We start from the raw sequence: 24,090 nt of genomic DNA on the forward strand, positions 1-24,090 counted from the left end.
AAAAAAAAAAAGCTATAATGCTTCCCTTATTATTTGCTGCCAAGATATTGGGCTAATAAAGTATAAATGTAGGAAAATGTAAAACATTTAAAAGCTTGTTGTGGATGGCCCTAGTGTTGTTTGTATTTTGATGTTAATTCATCTTTCCCAGGAGAGATTGTCTAGAATTAGGAATGAATCACTCAGGTGACTTCTTGTGCACCATTCCCTAATGATTAAAGGAGCCAATAAAGGCAGGACTTCTGAGTCAGATAGGGGAAGAGAATAAGCAGGAAAAAGATAGGGGCTTCTGGACTGGGATATCGAGAGGACAAGATGTAGATACTAGTGTCTCCCAGTTTCAATGGCTGCTTCACCAGGATTTGTCCCCAGAGGATTTGGGTTTAATATGGCTTACAAGATTAGGATTCTAGTTGTTGTGCCCAGAGATTGAGTTATCATTGTTTCTGAACTAAGTTTGTGGAGTGTTTTCCTTCACGCTATGATTCGACTGGGATCTAGAGATAAAAGACACGGCAGCAAAGCATGGGATTGCCTGATGTGCACCACAAAAAGCAGGGGAGTTTTGAAGCATGGGGCTGACATGATAACGCCCTGGCTGTGTGGAATTTAGCTGGCTGGGTGGAGAGATTTTGGAACTCTCAGTCAGAGTCTCCAAAATATAAGAACAGGTCAGCTATTGCCTGACAGTGCATGACCAGCTAGCCTACCAGTGCCATGCTGACACTATTGTGAATGGATTCATTTTTAATATTTCCCAGAACAAATAATCCCAATTTCATAAATTCACAGTCCACTCACTCTCTGCCCCAAGAAGTAGGCAGCTTTCATTCTCCTTCTCCTGACTCAGAGCAGCCTGTACTCCCCACAGCAGGGGATCTCAGAGCCTGCTTTCTTTGTTTCAAGGTTCCTATGCTTTAGTCCACCCCCAGCTATTCACTTAAAAAAATAAAACTCCCAACTCTCAGGCTAATAATACTACCCTTCTAGTGAATTCTTGCTCCACATTGGGCACCACCTGCTGCTGGAAATAATAAAAAGAATGGACACCAAGTTCTCGCGCTATGCTCAGCTACTCTCTGTCCAGGGTCCAGCTGCCTCTAGGCTAGCCTCTGTGAGGAGGTCTTCCCTGCTTCTGTTTTCTGCCTCAGAGCCTTCCACCTTCTCAGCCATCCTCCCCTTGTGGGCGGTGGTCTCAAAATCCAGTAAGCCAGTAAATAATAACTCTAGAAACTTATAATTGATCAGTCAGATTCATATATCAATAAATTTTCAGTTCACAAGATGCCCACACAGTTTCAGAGCCAATTGACAATGATAACAGCTGCCCACATCTATTAGATAGGTTATCCCAATTATTCTATCCCTATATAATATTATAGCTACCTATGGCTATTTAAAGCCACATGGAATCTGAATTGTTCTGTTCATTCTCCATCTTCCTCCTTCTCCTTGTCTTCTCTTCTATCCCTGTCTCTGAAACTCTTCGCTCTGCCTTCCTTTTCCCTGTCCAATCACAGGCTTCTTCTTGTATTAACATTTAATGTGATTGGGCAGGGAAAATTCTGCTACCCAGCCTCTTCTTTAAAATCTATTGTCTCTTTAATAATCCAAAATATTTTTTTCTGTAGACTACTATGAAATCAAAAACATATTAAATATTTTTCTTATTCTAGAAATGACCAGGTCATATTTAGAATCAGATCAAAGCTAATCCAAAATTCAAAAGTAAAAATCTAAATTCTATACTTCCTTATCCAGCATCGTAAACTCATTCATAATCTTCGGGGTTACAAAAGCTTGGTGCTGTGGCTTGAATGAAATACAGCCACCTTAGGCTGTATGCTTGAATACTTGGTACCTAGTAGGTAAAATTATTTGCAAAAGAGTAGAAAACGTGACTTTGTTGGAAGAGGTGTGCTAATGAGAGCAAGAGGAGTAAGCTTTGTGGTCGTACCTTTCCCAGTGTACCTCCTTTAAATTCGCACAATTGTGGTTAAGACTTCAGCTGTCAGCTGTTCCTTTGTTCCGCAGTCTACTTCTCAATCTCTGTCCTCCACAGCATGCACCACAAATTATCTGTTACAGTCGGGCCAGCTCCACTCCATTGCTCCCTCTCTCCTTGATAGATGTTTTATGGTCTTTGGAACCTCCAATACCTTATGCTATCACTGTGGCTGAGGCTTTCTCTTCACCAATGGTCTCTCCTGGGCTCTCTTCAAGGACTCCAATCCTGCCCCGTGGTGCCAGGTTTCCTTTGTCTGCAATGCTCTCAACATTTTTTTATCATCCAAAGTCCCACAGCATAGCTCAATTATCTCAGAACCCTCATCAGTTTTCCCTACTAGAATTTCAAAATGCTTCCACATCCCTTTTCCAAAATAACGTAGTTGAGCCTATCAAGTGAAGCTTCACTTGTCATGACCCCTATCTCTCTTCTAGGTTGCTTTTCTATTACTCGGATAAACACTATAGCCAAAAGCTACTTAAAGGGAAAAGGCTTTATTCAAACGTACACTCCCAGGCAATAGCATACCACTAAAGTAAGTCGGAACATAAATAAATGGAAGAAACTGGAAGAAAAAAAAACATAGAAGAATTTTGCTTACTGTCTTGCTCACAGATTCATGCCTAGTTAGCTTGGCCATAGAGTTCAGTATCACTTGCATAGTGGTGGCACTGCCCAGAGTAGATCCTCCCATATCAATTAAACATCAGATTCAATTAACCACCAAGATAATATACTGAAGATCTAAAAGCAGGCAAATCAGATATGGAAATTTCCTCAACTGAGGGTCCCTCTTCCCATGTGACACTAGGTTGTTATCTAGTGGTGCTAAAAGCTAATCAACAAAACATATCCTAAAACACCATCCTAAAACAATGGAAACACTTTATAATATTATAACTTTAGTAAAAAAAATCTTTGAAACACCCATATTTTTTATTTAAATAGGCCAATGTAAATCAGAAAGACAAAGTTGTATAACAAAAAATGAACTTAAATTAAAAATCTTGCGTTCATCCTCAATTTAAATATTTAATTATTCAAAAATACATGAAGAAAAATGTTCTTTAATATCACATGTTTGAACACTTGCAAAAGGCAGGTAGTCAAATTTCATTTCGTTTCGACTCTTCCAAAATTCATCTTTACAGTTACATTTGTATATCTTTCTATTAAGACATTAATTTATATATTTATTTTTTGACTGATTTTATTATAAGTGCTTTTGACATTGTATCATTTTTGTGGATCTTCAGTAAGATTTATTTCCACTGTGATGATCAGCAAGGTAATTATTGGTTATATCAATATGGGATTCCTCCCTCAAAGTTGTTCATACCACCTGAAATCCTCGGACACAGCAAGGTTAAGAAGGTTCACTGAGCAGTTCACTTTTGTGGTAGAAACCACAGATTATTTTCAGTGAGTCTAAATGCTTTCTGAAGTGCAATATATGATGGTCCAGTCTGAATAAAAAGGGGACTCAGTAAAAGATGCATCAGCACTGATCTCTGTGAAGCTATGACTATTAAAAGGAGGTATCTCCTTTGGACTGTGTAGTAACTGAGCACAAATTCTTTCAGGACTCTACCATCTTTTCTTTCTCATCGGGGATTAGTTATTCATTTAATGTTTCTAAACGTGTTATTGTAAGGCAAAACTTCAAATAGTTTAATCAAATATTTTATGAGGCTGATCCAGTGACCAAGTCATGTGTGATGGTTTCCTGTGTTTCTTGCTGCCATAGAGGAACAACAGAAGAATGAATTGAACCCATGAATTGGAGTTAATGCTGGGCAACACAGCAAGATAGCACCTCATATTCAAAGCCACAAATAAACAAAATTAAGAGCCATAACAACTGTGACTTTCTGATATTACTTGAAATACTGGGAAGAATAATTCTTTGAAGTTAACAACAACAGCCACCACAATGTTGGGAATGAGAGGAGACTTTCTAAGTTCCAGCCAATGCATTGCACACATCTGTCATCTTCGCATTTCCAGTATAAATATCAAACATATTTTAGTGAACAGTCAGAATAGAGAAAACAACAGTACTCTAAATCTCTTCTACAATAACAACATGGCCATGAATCTAAGAAGCATTAGCAATTTAATACTTGGGATTTTAAGTTTATGAAGTACTAAAGAAAACCGACTTATGTTAACAATATGTATAACTGCCCATCTATTGTATACTGCTTAAGAATCTTTGACTACATTTACTACATTTGACTACATAGATAAAGTTTTACTTTATCTATGTGATAATGCTGCTTAGGTTTTATTGCTATGAAGAGTCACAATTACCAAGGCAGCTCTTAAAAAGACAAGCTTTACATTGGTGTTTTCTTACAGCTTCAGAGGTTTATTCCAACATCATCATAGCAGAGATCATGGCAGCATATAGGCAGACTTGGTGTTGGACAAGCTGAGAGTTCTACATATTTATCCATAGGCAGCCAAAGAGGACTATCTTTAGCCAAGAGCCCGGAGGAGGTTCTGATTCAATACTGGGTGGAACTTAGGCACAGTAGACCTCAAAGTCTATCCCCACAGTGACACACTTCCTTTAACAAGGGCACACCTCTTAAAAGTATCATTCTATGTGGGACAATCATTCAAACACATGAATTTATGAGTTCACACTTATTCAAACTACCATACTTTTACACAATTTTTCAGCATTTTGAGATCCATGGAATGTAACAAACTCCCTTTGTGTTTTGTTTTGTTTTGTTTTGTTTTTAAGTTGTAAACATTAACATTCTTCTCCCAAACATGTTAACTTTTTCAGTAGTTTTTAAAAAAGTATTTTAGGAGAATGAGGCCAGAACACTTAGGTATTCTCTTAATTTCTTTATTAGGCAGAAAATGTCTTTGGTTGGGAATTCTTGCCCTGTTCAAGATAGCAGCTAAAGTGATGCTGCTGACAGTAAACGTAATGTGTTGTTTTTCATATTTATTTCAAAAGCACTTCAAATCATAAATAAGAAATAGTATTCTACTTTACAATCTGAGTCTCCATGTTCTGAAATCCCAGTTCACGTGAAATATTTTGGTGCTGATGCTGATGGTGGGAGACTTGTCAAACAGGTACAACGTAACATTTTTAAGTAGCTCAAATCAAGTTGCTATTAACCTATTTTATAATCATTACTCATAAACCTGGCAGAAAAAAGTTGGGATAATTCATTTTTCTAAAGATACAACATTAATTTGCCCCACTGTAAAACAATCTGTTATATTTTATGTATTATTAATGACATATTTATTGTGAGCTATATACCATACTTTTTCAAAGTTTATTAAGGTTTAAATCTTATTCCAAAGTTGACTAAAGATATAAACAATTCAAGAATCCGAAGAGATAGAAATATGCAACCATCCATGAATCTTTTGTTCAGCCTTCCCTGGATTACATATTAATATTTTTAGAAGAAAAATGTCAAACATTGGTGACTCCTATCATAACCATGTTTCTTTTTTGTGTTCCTATTTTCTCCATTGTTGATGTAAGATTGCCTGTACCAGTTTGTGTTTAGTTTCTTCATCTTGACACCTTCTTGACTCACTGTCCAAGACCACTATCTAATCACTCAAACTAAAGGAAGTTTTTTATTCTTACCCACCTTAGAATCATGACAGTGATTAGTGCTAAATATATACCATCTTTCTTCAATATGTCAAAAATCAGGGGCACATTATTTTTATGCCAACTGTTTCCTTTACCTTTCTAAGAAGTACCCTTTTATTTTTACATAAAATGTAATACTTTGCTATTTAAAATCAGAAAAACAATGAACCTGGGTACGGACTTTAGGCTTCCTCTATAAAGATTGGGAAAAGGAAGCTTCAAAAATAAACCAATTGTTCCTCTAGAAAAGGGAAAGCCATGTAATTTGATAGGATGCCCTTGACTTCCCAACTCCAAAATTGCCTTTCTTCTTAGTAATGTCGAAACTTTTGATGCAAATGCAAATATTCATTGCAATCTTTTTTTCTTTCCTTCTTTCTCTCCTCTCTTAAATTTCACCTCCCCGACTAACGTTATTACAGTTGTTGAAAATTCTCCAAGGTTTGGCTCATATGCTTAATATTTTGTGGCAACTCTTGACAAAATACATTTTTAATTATTAAGCCCAAATAGTTTTATTTAATTAACACCAAAACCCAAAACAGTCGACCAAAAAAGAAGAAAATAATTATTTCTCCATAGAACATATCTGTCATAATATATATTGTTTGTTGCCAAAATTACCACTGCCATGCAAACTGGGAATTCTTCCACAAACAAACTTCTCTGGATGGAAGCCTATTAATAAGAATAAACAAATAACAACAATAAAAAGCAGAAAGTATGCCCTATTGGATAAGGTCTTAGAGTCTATTTCACTTGAACTCCTTTCTCTAGCATATTTCAATGCATGTACAAACTTCAAAACTTTCATGACATGTAACAGTGTGAGGACCTTTATCTTGATGTAGCATTAATTAGCGCTAAACATTTGTTTGTTGAATTGTGTGTTGACTATGATTTACACTATCATAAGATAGTGAAGAAACATCCATGAACACATGTCAATCATATTAAATACAGGAGATTCTATGGTGGAAGAATCAAAGAGGGCTTTGGGTTGTCCAAAAAAATGGAAGGCTCAGTTCTTTCCTTAATACCACTTAAGCACTTGTGGGGGAGGTGAGGATTAGCCACATGCAGGCTCAATCAGCCTCAGCATCTTTTGTGTGTGTGGAGATTATGCTGTGGTGACATTATTCCTTTGTATCTTCATTCAAAGGCCCAGGGCTCATTTATGTGCTTGATTGAAAGGCAGCAAGAGCTTGTGCATGCACACCATGGAGGAAAGCTGGGTCTGCCTGAAAACAAAACAAACAAACCCAATGAAACTTGAAAAGGAAAGAAAGGAGAAAATGAAGAAAGAGTCTTACAGTGGGGACAAAAGCTCAGCTCTGCGAGAATGCTAAACCCTATTTCATTTTTAGCCACTGAATTTCAAATGAGATTGGGGAAACATGTGTTGAGAGGAATGAAGCAATTTTAGTGACAGAGTTCAAAGGAGGTGGTTATGTCTCTCTAAACGGACTCCCAATCTCCTTTACAGATATTTTCCCCTTATAAATAGAGTGCAGTTGAGTCCATCACCTAAACTTTCAAGAATATGGCCTGTGTAGATGAAGCTTTTTTCTTTGGGGGGGGGTGCTCCATAATAATAATTACAAGCTGTATTCACATGGTATTCCTCAAATGTTTATTGAATGCTAAAGTATACTAGGAGCTAGAAGCACAAAACAATATTTCGAAAAAAAACTTACATGCAATTTGTATTGCAGAATACTATATATTATTAAATATACTACCTTCAAGTATAAACATGGTAATACGTTTATTTTAAATCTAAGTGTCTGTATATGTGTTTAAATGAACAGATTTGCTATGCTGCCTCATAAGCTACACTTTCCCACAGAAAAATATGTACAGGAAATTATCTAAATTGGGGATGGAGAATAGGAGATTTGGCTCAGTTTTTATACTCTTGGATTAGGATTCATGTGCCACGAGTTCAAAACAAAGCCTTACATAAATTAGATGTGGGACCTATGTCTTTAAGTCTACCACTCTGAGCATTAGCAGGTACAGGCAGAAGTTTAAGATTCTCCAGAATGTAATGAATTCAAGGTTAGCCTGGTCTAAAAATTTGCACAGCTGTACCGCCCCCCCCCCAAAAAAAAAGTGTTAGAGGCAATTTGCAGTTGAAGCTCCTGTGAAGGGTGACATCAAGGCTGAAGCTAATCTCATCCTCATTCTACTTTGGATTAGACAAGACTCAAACAGCTATGGAAATATTAGTCTTCACCTCACTTTGATTACAGATTGAAAAATTATGGAGACTTATACCACCTTTTTAGTGAAATTTAGAATACATTGCTAAAAGGATATAAATAATTATATTCAATAAATTGATTGTAACAATATTTTGAAGTCAGTCCCATAACACGTACTCACTGATATTTTGCAAACAGTGTGGTAAGCAATGGGAAGAGAGGTATTGTAATCATGAGTTTCACCTTTGCATTTTATGATGGTTTGCAGCTTTATAGAACAAGATAGAGCTATTCCTTCTAGAGAGTTAGCTAATTTTCAGAAATAATTATAAAATCCTTGTCTGTGAATGAGAATGGGCATTTGCAAACCAACTAACATTATGTTGCTACCTTGATGTCCTTTCTTTTAGTAAGCTTCTGCAGCCCTGGACCACTGTTGATATGTGTGACACACCAAAGACCATAATTAGGGTATCAAAGAGTACTTTTATTTTCAGGAGACTGAGCACATCATATAAATCACCCATTTTTCAACTTGCTCCTATACTGACCACACTTGTCTTGTTCCTTCTCTGGTATTTCCTTGTGTAGATCCATGTGGCCAGGCTATTGTCTTCTTCTAAGGAACTGTGGGTTACATCCTGTATTCCCTAAGACTGTATTCTTGAATACAGGCTTTTTTCATATTACAGTAAAATAAGAACCTGGGTATGTTCTGGTAATCAATCTTGGATATGTTGTCTATAAGGATGTATATTATGTTTGATGAGCAAAACATGTTAGAAGATTCTAGGAAAAATGAACCTGATGATTAGGAGAGGAAGTGGAGAAGTGCTAATTGAACGAGGGAGCAGTTGTCATGAGGTAGGGCATGTTAGATAGACAAAAATGTACAGACACTCTACTACAATAATGTTGTAGAGATGAGAGATTTTCATATAGCCTGATATGTTTTCATCTATGAGTTTCTATGATTTGTGTTCTTAGGCATTTATGGACACTCTCTAATACCCATTTCTTATCTCAGATTTCTAAAAGAATAAGCAAGAATTCTGATTACTAAGATGAGGAGTTAAGCATTCCGTTTACTAAGATAAGATATATATGATGATATATAGTTTAAGTAAAGCACTTGAATATATTTATTTATGGAAAAAATTAAAATTGATGTAGCTAACCATCAAACTGAAAACTTATAGAGTGGCAACATGGTTGCTTTGATATGCTATTCTGCCTGATTACCACTTCTGTTCCCTTCCCCAAAAAAATGAAGTGAGATATCAAGCAAATATGAGTGACTTCTTCCCTCCTTTTGATTTTAACAAAACCATCTGATGAATTTTATCCCAGTCATCTTACAAAGGAAAATTAGAGGCTGGCATCACTGCCTGTGGCAGCAACCCCTTTACCTAATAAAATACCTTTTCACGTAAGGATGAATCAGAGTATATTTTACCAGCTTGAGTTCTTGCTTTTAAAGAGTCTTAGACTTGAGTTCAACAGAGTATTCAGAGCTGGTCACAGATGCACATGAGGGAGTGATTTTGCCTCATAATGAGAACAGCTTGATGTAACAGGAAAAGCAGAACATGATTATTCACTAGAAAATGTTCAGACCATTATTGAAAATAAAAATAAAAGACCATTATCCAGAAAATGTAGAAAATATAAGAAAAGATGTCCTGAATCACAAAGCTTTTGTAAGACCATCAGATTCATCCTTCATTGTGAGCACTGTAATGACATGCTCCGTGATGACATATTTGGCTAAGAAATTGGGAACAACTTGTTGACCAAATTTTACCACCTATAATAATAATGTCTTACCCCATTTCACAGAATTCCCTACCATTATTTGCAGTTTTAAAAAATCTGATAGAAGTTAAAACATTACCTATAAGCTTTCAGATGTTCCAGCCTTAGTTATTAACCCAGGTGAGAAGAAAACATGTTCACACAAAAACGTATACAAAAGTTTCTAGAACAAGTTCAATCACAAAACTTACAGTGAATGGTTAAAATCCAATGCTCATCATCAGGCAAAAGAGAAAACAAAATGAAAAATATGTATTTGTTCTCAAGGTATCAGAATATGATTCCACAGTCTCAAGGAATATAATGGAAAATTGCAACTACTGGTTACAGGAAGTGGTTTTGAGATGCTTAGGCTGGGTGAAAAAGAAAGGATTCCATTAATAGGAAATACATATAAGTTAATAAGTATAGATGACCAATATTCTCTGGTACCAGCAAAGGAGAAGAATATTGAAAATGTATATATCAATAACTTATCAATAAGAGGTAGAACTAGTCAAGACTTTAAGTTTTGTGGAGATGTTACTGGCACACTGAGCCACTAATTGTTGTCAAGTGGATGCAATTAATTTTAATTACAGTCTTCTAGATTTAAATATATGCAAACTATTTTATTGATGCAGTGATAAATTAGAAGATACAATGTAATCCCTGCCACTTAAGATTTACAGGGAAGAGGACTTGAACAAAGTCTTCCTTAAACAGCAGAGACTACAATGAGATTCCAGTTTTGTTTGTTTAATTTTGTTTTTCTACCTCTAAATCATTATCTCTTTCTATCCAATACTTTGTAGGAAAAAAACAATTTCTTAAGATTTTTTTCTTTGCACTTGCAGAATTATAACCATTTTGCGTAGCATTTATTATGCTATTAACTTTCATGTTCGGGCATCTCCCAGGTACCTTACAGTGCTATAACTTTTAGGTTGGAGACATAAAAATAAGACATTTATTTTGAAAACTCTTCTGACAGGAAGTCTTCAAATTTTATGTGTGAATTTTTAGAAGCTTCTGGAGAGACTCATATGATATAAATAAGATATGTCTTGCTTCATATTGGGCTGCTAGAATTATGTCAAGCATGAATTGAATTTCTAGGACATCTCAATAAGTACTTGCAAGTTGAATGTGTGGTTTTCATTTTCAGTTGCCTTAGTAGTGACTGTGTATTCTCATGATCCCTTTCCTAAGGCATATGGTTAGTCACACAGTGATCCCAAAAGTGCTTCCTAATCTTTCCATGCTCTAAACCTACAGAGACTTGAAACCACACAAATGTTAGCAAGGGTTTCAAATGTTAAGTTATTAATTAGCAAGCATATGAATGAATAAATAGGGGAAAGACATTTCGGATGTTTTCTCAGTCAGTGGGAAATTAAGTAACATCATCATATATATGGCAGGTGGTTTTGAGATAACTCTTTTAGTTTTTCCTTCCAATTTGCATTTCTATTATGTAGTGAGGATTTCTACCTCATAAGTTTATAGCTGTGCAGTGAATCAATGCACAGACAACTTTGATTTCATAGTAAGGCTTTCTTGCCATTCTGAATGGTAGTAATAGATGAGAGGCAGGATGGGGAAAGGGAAATAGAAGAGGATGACTTAGAAAGGTGAATGGGACTTAATTGAAAAAAGTACCAGTTATCACAGCAAACGCTCACCTTGACATGACCTGTGCATCTTAGTAGCAAATACTATCCCAGTATTATACTCCACTTGAATTAAAACTGTGGTAATTACCAAAAAACAAAACTGCAATAACAACAAATAAAAAAAAAGAAAGAAAGAAGAGCTAATAAGTAAAAGTTCCTGCTGAAAATAATATTGATCATATCAATGTAAGTTTCAGAGTGGGGGCTTAGGTGAGAAATTAAGAAATAAAAGTTTCTATGAACCTGTGACTTCTTCTGCATGACATCATATTTAAGAAAGGTAAATTTCCATTTATATTACAGCTTATGTTCTCATTAGATGTACATCATTGGGGATTTAGCACAAAAGAATTAAATATGTGAATCTTTCTTTTCTCACAGTCAGTGATAATACTAATGGTACTCAGATACCCTGTTGGTTTTATTAAGTTATTTTAGACACATTGTGTTTTAAATATCTTTCTATTCCCTGGCAACAAATTTAAATATTTATTTAACAAACTAGTTTAAAAGTTACATTAGTATCATCAGTGATAGAAGTTTGTAGTCTTTATCTTATATTTGCACTTTAAACATTCTTAAACTATAATATCCTATCAGACTTAGACTTGAAAATACACCTTGAATTATTGAAAGGCAAATAAAAAGAAACAACACCCTAAAAAACCAACAAACAAACAAAAACACTAATAAATGGTTGATCTGTGTGAAAATATAAAAATATTTTATTCTAAAGAGTCTGCTGTTCACTATGCAAATAGCCTCTTTCCCGAATATTTTTTTTAGGACAAAATATGTAGATTCCTGGCTGTATTTCTGTTAGTCAGATTCAAACATAATTTGCATTGATGTGATTATGGCTATAGAAAATACTAAAGTCAATTCTCATGTGTATAGTATTAAGGCCATATTGTACCTAATTAATTTATTAGTGTCAATTTATCTAAAAGACGTTTAAGTAGAAAAATTGAGGGCATTTCATAACATGTGCTTGTTCTTCTGAATCAAATTAAATTTGCTTATAACCAACAATTTATCAAAATTAGCAATACAATTAATATTTTTCCTTCTGTGGTTTCTTTCTACCTTTGCTCTGTTACAATCGGAAAGGATCTACCACATCTTTGACTCTGTTCAAGTCCTCTGAGACCCTTGTCTATTTTGCTTACTATGCTCCAAAGTGATCAGTTAGTCCCCAAGAGGAAATATGTAATATAGAAGACAATTTGCAACCAACATGGGCTATATATCTCATGTTTCTATACAGTCTGAAGTACCTAAAGAGAACTTGATTCCATATCGCAATATGACACATCCTCCACTGAACTGACTTTAATGAGCCTGCAGCCTTGAGGACACAAAATCACGTTTTTATTGAACAGATTTCGCTGTCCATTGCAGGAAAAATTGAGCTTCTACTGCTTTTCTAGTGTACTTTCAGCTTTTACTTGGACACACCATTGAGTTCACAGAAAGAAATAAGGACCAGGCATAGTCATTTTTTTCTAATAAGTCATAAAAATGTTTCAAATTGTGAAGAAAAAAAACTAAAGTAATGGATTAGCCTATGTCTAAAAGGCAGGAAGTTCACAATTTCACATTTATTTTTTGACTCTTTATGAGGAATGTAGGAAGACTAGTGTTCTGGAAAGACAATACCTTGGCTGAGCCTGAGTAATGTCTTCCCCTTCCAAAAGCCAAAACCACACTTTTGTCCTCTTGACACAGGCTGTGTACAGGGACTGTTTATCATCCAACTTTCCTCATTGCATTTCCGATCATTTTTCTGACTCCTTTCACACTTTTAAAATTACCTGTCTACTTCCTGGGACCTGGTGGTGACAGCTGAGATTTATAAACATAAACTAATATAGCACTGTCCTTTTCTTCACACAATTAACACAGTCATACACATTTCATCAGTCTTTCTCACCAGAACCTTCTTTCTAAAAATGGCAGTCAGCCTCATTTTACTCATGATTTGTCTCCTAGAATGATTAAGGAGACTTGTGAGCTCCTTAGTAACTATGCATATGTAGAAATGAAAGAAAACTATTCACTTGTTGGCATTCATGGTCTACATCATGATTTCACTCTCATTTTCTATGGTAGAGAATCATCTACTCCATGTCAACAGAACAGTCAATAAGTATCTGTACCACATGTGTTCTGATGGTGCTTACTGATTTTATTATTAGTATCATAGTGGACCATCCTCCTTACACAGTTAATGTCCAAAGGCAAGAACATACAAGTAGTCAAAAATAAATAGTCGCCAAACAAACATTCCTCTGCTGAAACAACCAATGATATTGATCTAAGGAGATGAGCTGACATTTAAATGAAAAATCAACTTATTTTAAGTGTCAAGCTATATATTTTAAGTAACAGCTATATAGAAAAATTCTTAAATGTGTTATAAATATGTTATGCATGTATGTACATATATATTAAATTAGTAAAATAGTGCATTGTATTGATTTCTTCATAGTCCTAAGGGCTGAATATCCAGTAAGTGTTGTATGATTAAACCTAGTTTTCCAGGGGAAAGTTTCAGAAAACAAATAATATAATTATATGCACATAGGTATATGCACAAATGCAAGCAAACACAAATACTCAAGTAGCTAAATGTATGTGAATATTTTGAATGATCACATACTCTTTTCAGAACGAGAATTGGCACACTATTTTCTCTATGGTTGGATACTGAGTTGCTATGAGTACACTGACTAATTATGGACCTTTTGATTACAGATTTCAACTCCTCAGGACTTGAGGGCTTTGGCTATCCTCCACCTGTGCATTTAATCTTGATGAATAAAATTATATGATGTTATGAAATATTTACAAGTCCTATTTATTCTTATTTCCAACTACGGTAGGCTTTGATTAAAAGAAATCTTTCCCAATTCATTCAACTTATCTGCGATTATATAAAAACTAAATAATCCATTTGAATATAAATATTTTCTTCATAAACTAAAATTTGCCTTGTTTTTCTCATATGTAGAAAATAATACTATTATTTTACTTCTTAATTTTTAATGTACATCTCATAAACTTCATTGCATTATTAGAGGAAAACACAAAATGTTATTCTTTGAATAAACATAAGATTTTATTAGTACAACTAAGGATAAGAGATACGATATGTGTAGCCAGGAAAAAAGTGTCCCCAATGTTAATATTGCCACCATTTTCCTGGATGAGTTTCAAGCCTGTAAGAATAGTAATGAGTTTGATGGTTTTGTAATATGCATTTTCTCTGTTTTACCATTTGCAATAATCAATCTTCTGCTATAGTCTTGAACAGATATAAACTTCTATTGAAAAAGTCAGTTTAATAATCAAATTTTAAGATGTATCTTCTCATTCAGCAGCAAAAGTTTCAGAACCTTATAATCAACATAATCTTTCAAAGAAAAAAATTAAAGTAACTTTTTACTCACTGAGGTGATAGGATTTTTTTACTTCATCAGATTCAGTGACTCCATTCTCCCTGCATACTAGATCACAATCAAGAGTAGAAACTATGTCCTTAGTGTCAGACATTTGTAAATTCATGTCCCTAAAAGTTTCTCTTAGAGTATAAAGGCAATTAATTATTTATGTATATTTATATTATTATTTTTGAGTTAATAATCATCGTGCATTTAATAATAAAACATGGTTAATGATGTGAAATATCTATTCCTGAAGTCTTAAATAAACACCCACAATGTGGATGAATCTTTCCTGAATCCCACTCCAAATATACTGAAAGCATTAAGGTCACACATACCTCCTGTCTTTGTAGCATTCACAATTTGCTGCAATATGTGTTTTCTCTTAGCAGCTTCAGCAATATTTTGTATTTAGAAAAACCTTGCATTTTATCTGTAATTTAAATGAATGGGTGATGGACAAATGCAATATTTCAAATGATACTACATCTCAATGCAATCAGGTTCTAATTTCCCTTTTTGTCATAGAATATCTGAGGTATGGAGTATTTTACTGGTTTGCATTCAGAAATTTTTTGACAATAATCTTAAATGAAAGCTCACTCTATGAAGAAAAATGAGAAAGTCACTCTTAAAAGTTTGACTTTCTGTTAACAGGCACTTCTGCAAATTGTTTTTCTGTAAGATGTTTCTTCAGAGAGTCATGGCTGGCTACATAGAATGCTCTATAAGAATTGCTACATGTCTTTGAATTTCACTCCTGTCTCCAAAACCTTTTCTGAATATGAATAAGGATTAGAACAAACAAAGAAACAGAAACTGGCTTAATATTTATGCATCTGATGTTCATATCTGAGTACCCCTTTTAAATATCCATCTGGTTACTTTTTGACATCTCAAGGAAACACTAAATCAGATCATTAATGCATTTAAACACAGGGCAATCTGGCTTCATTCATCTAGAATGCCATTAGTAAAATAATATAATCATCCTGAAAGTGAAAATTAGCTAGCTTCACTTTGTCTGACGTGACTAAAACAGTCTATTATTCCCTTATGATTTCACTGGATTTTGTCTCTACCACTGGCCAAGCATGGTGATTATATTGATAGGTTTTAATATAAAATTAATGAAACCTGTTACAGGAGGAAAGGAAGTAAGTGTTAGTGTCAAGTGGGAGTCTGAATCACAGATTCTGCAACTATTATGTGGCCATAGAGAAATGCTGTGTTGTAGCATTCTTCCTTGGTAAACAATAGGGAGAGAGAGAGCAGGAAGTGAAGCACTTGATGTACTAGTCTGTAGTCACATCTTCAAATGTTTCCAAAGATAAAACCATGATTTAAAGTGGATCTTTACAGCTGCTGAAACATTCTAGTAGCTCAAAATGCTGGATACAGAGTTGACTGAATTTAGAAACCATTGTAGATTTTTATGGTGAGTTATTTTGAACTGACAGAGTATGAGGATGTAGCAAACCAAGAAAGAGTAGGGCAACCCTCATATTCAAATACTGCCCTATATCCACTCTCTTCTGATCATTCATTCACTGAGGACAGGTTTGGTTCTCCAATTCTGATATTATCCTTTCTATTTCACACTTCAGCCAGTGAGATACAGATGAGAAAGAAGAAACTTGCAGAGGCACTCTAGAATTCTGTCTGCTAAGGATATTAGAGTTTGTAGATAGAGAATTCTTCATCTCCAGCAGAATTACATTTTATCAGCATCTATCTGTGTCCGTGTACAATACAGGCACATATGCACCAAACCTACATACATGTCTATGTGAAAGATTCACACACTGGTAACCCTTACACATACTCTGCTTGCTGATTTATAAGCCATGGTATGATTCCAGTAATACATTTTTTACTGAAGAAATACTAATTTAAATGTTTTTTAATACTTAACTATTATTAGCAATGAAATATGGGATTGCCATCCCTTCACTAAACCCTCAACATTGCTAAATACATGGAAAAACAATAAGTACATTATATATTATTTTCCAGAAGTTAGATATGGTTTTGCAATTTAAAAATTAAAAGGCTTTCTTTAGGTAATTAAATATACATGTGTTCAGTTAAAATATCTTGAATGTATTTGTTTCATGCTAAGCAAATGTAGGTACAAAACAAATACCATTTTTTGGGGGGATGAGTGTTAATTTTACATATATTAATGAATATAAAGTGAATATAAAATAAGACTTAACAGATGATTCAATCTTATGTTAACCCGTTCTTTTGTTGTATTGATTAAATGGTATTCCTTCTTTAACCTGGACATAATGCCAACCTGCAAGAATGAAGGGACAGAAAAAACAAGGTCAAATAAAGTTGACATATGTGAAGGTTCGTGACACTAAACAGATATTCAAAATGTATTCTTTCTTTCTATGATTAAGGTATTTACTGAAATAACAAGTTTTGAAAAGCATCCTACAAAAAAAGTGTTTTCTTTCATTGGCTTTATTAGATTTTACACTAACATTTAGTTGGTCTATACAATTAAAGAATGAAGATCCTTTCATTCCACATATCACAGTATGTCATCCAGAACATTTTTGTAGGAAAGGCTTTAGTCCTCTGAGGAAGAAATCACTTTTGGAAAGAAAGACTAGTCATGGGGCGCTCTGACTGTAGAATGGATACATAGTCAAGCTGGGTCTTATCCCTTCAAAGTAAGAAGCAATGAAAGCTTGGTTAGACAAAGTTCCAGAAATACCTGGGGCAAAGTAAGAGTCACTGGAGAGGAAGACCTTCTTCAATAGTCATGGGAGCATCTATGGTCACATTGCCTCTAATCCAGACCCCTACTAAAGTAAATGGCATTGCAAGTATCATACTGTGGGTATTTTTCTCTTAGTTTTAGAAATACTACTCTTTCACTGGATATACAAACACATAGATTAGGTTCCTTGTTATGATGCTACACCTCCATGTAGACATTTGATAAATCTGCTCTTGTTTCATAAGAATTGCATACCACCACCACCACCACCCCACTCAGAGCTTACTGTTTTAAATTGCTAAGCAATTTCACTGTTGTATAGAGTAAAATCTTTAGGGTTAGTCTAGGACCAATTCAAGTCTCTCATAACACCAGAGCCCAAAGTCCACTTCTGTTTCCACCATTTTGCATATGTTTTTACAATCCAAAAATGTAAATGTTCTCATTATAACTTGTTGCCTTTCCAGCCTTGAACAGGCTGAACAGACCTTGAGCACTTGCCACAATGGGCATTATGGAGCTTGGTGGAGTCATCTGCCTTTGTTATACATGCAAGTTCCCACAGGAACTTAGAAGAATACACTGCCTGCTGACCTGGCTTTGCAACATAATCCAGATGAATCAAAGGATGAGTTATGTGGGTTTGCCCTATATAAACACAGTGCTGAATATTAAACTTGGAGCCTTGATCAGAACCTTGCCTAGGCTTTGTTCTTCTCTCACCCCCCACCTCATTTTCATTTCCAGCTCTGCTTTCAGGTAAACCCAGTTCATCAATGGCCTCTGGATGGTTACAATACCTTGTTTCCATAATCATCATTCTATCTTCTAAATGAGCAAGCTCTGAAATTCCAGAGAAGCTTCTATCACACTTAAGAAAGAAGACACAATTGAATTCCATGGTGAATGTCCTCTTCCTTAAGGAGGAAAGTGGTTGTTTGGTTTATGGCTATTACCACCAAATTTGTGAAAAAAAAATATATACAACAAAACTTGACTTATTTAGCTATTTTTAACTAGGAAATGCAATTGTATTGTACAATGAAAACATTGTGCTATAAATTACATATTTATATCATTTCACTATAGAAATATATTTTAACCATTAATTTCTCCAGTTTTTTCCTCTTCTTGGATGGATCCTGCCAATTATTCTGTTCTAAAAGAAAAGGAAATTCTCCATCCTACAGGGAATCTGGTGAAGCACAAGACATAAATAAATCAAAGGCTTTAGGAAACTCCTGAAATTGGACAGATGACATAGGATACTGTCTGGGTATAGCAAGGGATGCTCACAGATACTCTCAGTCAAGTTGAACTACCCTGAAGCTCCAACTGGGCTCCCTGGAAGAGATCCTCTCCAAATCTTTAAGATGTGTACTGAGCATCAGGTTTTCAGCTTTTGTGAGCTATTATTATCTACATTTGCTTGGACTTTAAGTGAGGTTGCTGTCTTTAAACTGTTTGTAATCCTCTACGTCCCCACACCCCAACGACTGTAACAACCTTAGTAAATCTCACTGGCTCACTACTTGGACTTTGGTGCTATACTTACTTTGGTTTTGCATTGATTCCATATCTGGGATGAGTTGACATTTCCTCACTTCTTCTAAGGCCTAGGGTCACACATCATTAGAAAGGGGCCTGGATTCAGTCCTTAGTACTATAAACATTTTTTTTCCTTTTTATAAAATTTAATTTAATTTGTAATTCATTTTATACACTCCATATTCCATTCCCCGCCCCTCCCCATGCACCCTCCAACTGTTCCACATCCCACACCTCCTCCCCATACCACCTCATCTCCACATGGATACCCCCACCCCCCATCCCACCTGACCTCTAAACTCCCTGGGGCCTCCAGTCTCTTGAGGGTTAGGTGCTTTATCTCTGAATGAACACAGACCTGGAAGTCCTCTTCTGTATATGTGTTGGAGGCCTCATATCAGCTGGTGTATGCTACCTGTTTGGTGATCCAGTGTTTGAAAGATCTTGGGGGTCCAGATTAACCAAGACTGCTGGTCCTCCTACAGAATCACCATTCTCCTCAACTTTTTTTAGCCTTTCCTTAATTCAACAACAAGGGTCAGCTGCCTCTGTCCATTGGTTGGGTGCAAATAACTGCATTTGACTCTTTCAGCTGCTTGCTGGGTCGTTCCGAGGGCAATCATGATAGCTCCATTTTTGTGAGCATTCCATAGCCTCAGTAATAGTGTCAGACCTGGGGACCTCCCCTTGACCTGGATCTCATTTGGGACCTGTCAGTGGACCTTCTTTTCCTCAGACTCCTCTCCATTTCCATCCCTGCAATTCTTTCAGACGAGAATTCACAACTGAGGAATCTTACTCAAACGGCTGAGAAACACCTAAAGAAATGTTCAAAGTTCATAGTGATCAGAGAAATGGAAATCAAAACGACCTTGAGATTCCACCTTAAACCAGTCAGAGTGGCTAAGATCAAAACCTCAGGTGACAACACATGTTGGAAAGGATATGGAGAGAAAGGAACACTCCTCCATTGCCAGTGGGATTGCAAACTGGTAATTTCCACTCTGGAAATCAATCTGGGGGTTCCTCAGAAAACTGGAAAGAGATCTACCTAAAGACCTAGCTATACCACTCTTAGGAATATACCCAAAAGATGGCCCACCATGCCACAGGGGCACGTGTCCCACTATATTCATAGCGGCTTTATTTGTGATAGCCAAAAGCTGGAAATAACCTAGATGTTCCACGACAGAAGAATGAATTCAGAAAATGTGGTTCATTTACACAATGCAATACTACTCAGCTATTAAGAACGAGNACATCATGAGTTTTGCAGGCAAATGGATGGAACTAGGAAATATCATCCTGGGTGAGGTAACTCATATGCAAAAGGACATACATGGTATGCACTCACTAGTAAGTGGATATTAGCTAAAAATAAAAGAAAAAAAAGAAAAGTAAAGGAAAGAAAAGAAAAGAGAGAAAAGAAAAAAGAAAGAAGAAAGAAGAAAAAAGAAAAAACCCATACAAAATACACAAGATACAGTTCACAGAGTTCAAAAGGCTCATCAAGCTGAAGTGCCCAAGTGAGGATGCCTTGGTCCCACTTGGGAGAGAAGAAAGCAATCACAAGTGGGGAGGGACTTGGGAGGGAATGTGGATGGGTTGGGGGGGGGGCAGAGTGGCGAAGAGAGGGAAACCTGATCTGATATTGGATGAGGGAAAAGGACAGAAACCCTGAGGTCTAGCAGAAAGAATGTAAACAGGCAACCTCAGGAAATAGGAGGTTGGGGGAACAACCCCCCCCCAAGAATGCACCAGAGACCTGGGAGGTAAGGGACTCCCAGGACTTATAGGGAGGGACCTTTGATGAAATGCCAGACAAAAGGGAGAGGGAACTTATAGAGTGCACCTCCAGCAGGAAGACAGGACATCTAGTGAGGGATGGGGTTGCCATCCTACAATCACACATCTGACCCATAATTGTTTCTTTCTGAAAGAATCACTATAAACATCTTAAAATTAAAATAACAAAAGTTAAAGTTCCATCTCAGTATTTTATTATTATTAATGACATTGTAAATAGAATTGTTCTTAGAATTTCCTCTTAAAATTTTTTGGTGTCAGCATATAGAAATGTATCTGTTTTTATATTTGACTGAGGATACTATTATACTGATGAATTTCTTTATCAACTTTGCCTGTCTTCCATGCAGTTTTCTAGATAGAAAACTTTAGGATATGTGAATATGTACTATCTTCCTATTAATAATTTGTAAAGTGATTTTTTATCATTAAGGAGAATATATTTTATCAAACAATTTTCTGAAGCATGTAATCTAAGGAAGTGTTTACATTTATTTTTTTAATAAATGGTTAAATAAATTTTTAAATAAATGGTTTAAATAAATGGTTTAAATAATTTTTTTAAATAAATGGTTAAATGCACAGATAAATTTTCATATGTTGTTCATTGTTGCAGACTCTGGATGATTTCTGTTTGTTATAAGATAGAGTTTTACTATGTTGCTAAATCTTGTATTATCTTGTTGATAATACTTTGTCAAATTTCTTTGTTTTCAGTGCTCTAAGCATGCAATATTGATCTGTATTTTCTTGGTTAGTTGTTTATACCTTTGATAGCAAGTTCTATTGCTATCAATAGGCTAAGTTTAGGAAATACTCTAAAAGCTTCAATTTTCTGTAGAAACTAAAATGGATTTGCCAATAGTTCTTTAAATGTTTCCCACATAACACCATGTAATAAATACAGCTCTCCCTATATCATATTTTTATGTAATATCATGTAACCATTTCTAGTTATAAATTCATATTTAAAACCACATTGGCTTTATCCTACATATATTTTTTGTGGGTCATGATTTAATTTTTATTAATTTTAAGCTTTTTCCATTTTTTGTCAATTTGTCTTTGATCCAATTGACTGATTAAATGTAAATGCTTAGTTTATTTAATTTATTTTCCAACTTTCTGTTATTGATATATAATTTTACCCTGTGTTTGTCAGAGGATATTACTTATGAAGAATTATAGAATTGTTTGAGTTATACTTAGTATAATTTGTGGTCTAATAGTGTATCTGTAAATTGTCAATGGTAAAAAAAAAAATTGTCAATGGTGCAGAAGAACTATGACAGTGTAACTTTGGGTTGTGTGGAAGAGTTGTCAATTACCTCCTAATCTATATGGCTTACCACTTTGTTTCAGGCCCCCTTTTTATCTTACCCCGTGTCTAGGACTTTTATACATTATTCAGAACAAGATATTAACATTTCCAATTATTAGCATAGTGTCTATCTCTGCATTCTGTAAGTTTTGTTTTCAAATATTTTATCCCTTATTATTAAGTCTGTACATGTCATAAATTTCATGTTTTCTGCTTATATTGGAATTTCTATTACCAGATAATGACTTTCTTCACTGACTATATTTTGTATTTAGTTTATTTACATGAATTACACTATCTTATACTTTCAGATTGTTCTATCATTGGTTCTAACATGATTTCTATAGATGGCACACAGAAAGTTATTGTGTTTTTGTCTCTTCTTCCTATCTCTGATGTTTGCTTGGGGCAGGGGTTAATACATTTATTTGTAAAATGCTTACACTAAGAGGATCTGACTTTTATCATCTTATATTTTATTTATATTTATTTATATTTTCTATATGACTTACTGGCTTCTTTGTCCTTAGTTCATTGTTGCAGGGATTTTTTTTGTTGTTGGTTATTTATTTATTTATTTTTGGTTTGTTTGCTTGTTTTTTGCCCAATAACACAAGAGAGACTACATCCAGCAACTGATGGAAACAGATGCAGAGAGCCACAGCGAAACATTAGGCAGAGCTAGAGCAATTGTGCTATAGATGGGAAGGAGGGATTATAGGAGCTAGAGAATTTAGGGACACCACAAGAAAACCCACAGAAAAGCACTGGGTTCATAGGGTTTCACAGAGACTGTACCAACAACCAGGGAGCCTATATGGGTCTGACCTATGCCCTCTACAGAAATGTGTTACATTTGTGTACCTTGTACTTGGAGGACAGCAAGATTGGAAGATGTCTGTGACTCTTTTCCCTGCTTTTCAGAACCATTTTCTTCCTAGTAGGTTGCCTCATTGAGCCTTAATATTATAAGAGATGGCTGGTCTTACTGCAACTTGATATGCCATGTTTGGTGAATATCCATGAGGGGCCTGCCTTTTTCTGAAAAGAAATAAAAGGAAGAGTGTATGGGAGAGGAGGCAAGGTGAAGAGGGACTGGTGGGAAATGAGAGAATAGGAAACTGTGGTCAGTACATAGTGTATGAGAAAAAATTTAACTTAAAAATTTTTTTTAAATGTTTTATTTGTCTTTACATACTTTTTGGAGTATTTTGTTTTCATTTTTATTTTGTTTTGTTGTTTTGCTGCTGGTGGTTATTTACATTTCTGTAATTATATACTTTCCTTTTTGCAAAGAATCAACTGACGTATCAGAAAATACGTCATAACTTTGTTTCTTATTTTTTAAAGTGGCCTTAAAAGTTATGTTTTGTAATATTCTCATTTATGTTGTGTTCCTTAAAAAAACTTAGCACAGGTAAAAATAGAGGAAATGGAGATGAGAAACAGATACTAACTTTTAAGACTCTTTTTGATTAATTAATTAATTAATTAATATACCAAACACTGCCCCCTTCCAATATCCCCCTCTCCCTGAGTCCATCTCTCCAGCTCCCCTCCTCTTCTCCTCTGAAAGGATGGAACACCCTTGGGACTCCCTCATTGGGTATCCCCAGAACCCTGCACATCAAATCTATGCAGGATTAGGGGCAGCCTCTCTCATGGAGGCCAGACAAAGGCAGCCCTTTTGGGGAACAGATTCCTCAGTCAGGACAGCTTCACAGCCAGCCAACACTTTATCTAGTTGTTAGAGAACCTACATGGATACTGAGCTCCTGTACATCTGCTACCTACCTCTGTGCCACAGTTCTCAGTCCAGACCTTGTATGCTCTTTGGTTGGTGATTCAGTCTCTGAGATGACTATGTTTTCTTTTTTCTTTTTGTTATTTTTTATTATTTTTTTTTA

The sequence above is a fragment of the Mus caroli genome, chromosome 8, assembly GCF_900094665.2.
Source record: "Mus caroli chromosome 8, CAROLI_EIJ_v1.1, whole genome shotgun sequence".
In the NCBI taxonomy this organism is placed as follows: domain Eukaryota; kingdom Metazoa; phylum Chordata; class Mammalia; order Rodentia; family Muridae; genus Mus; species Mus caroli.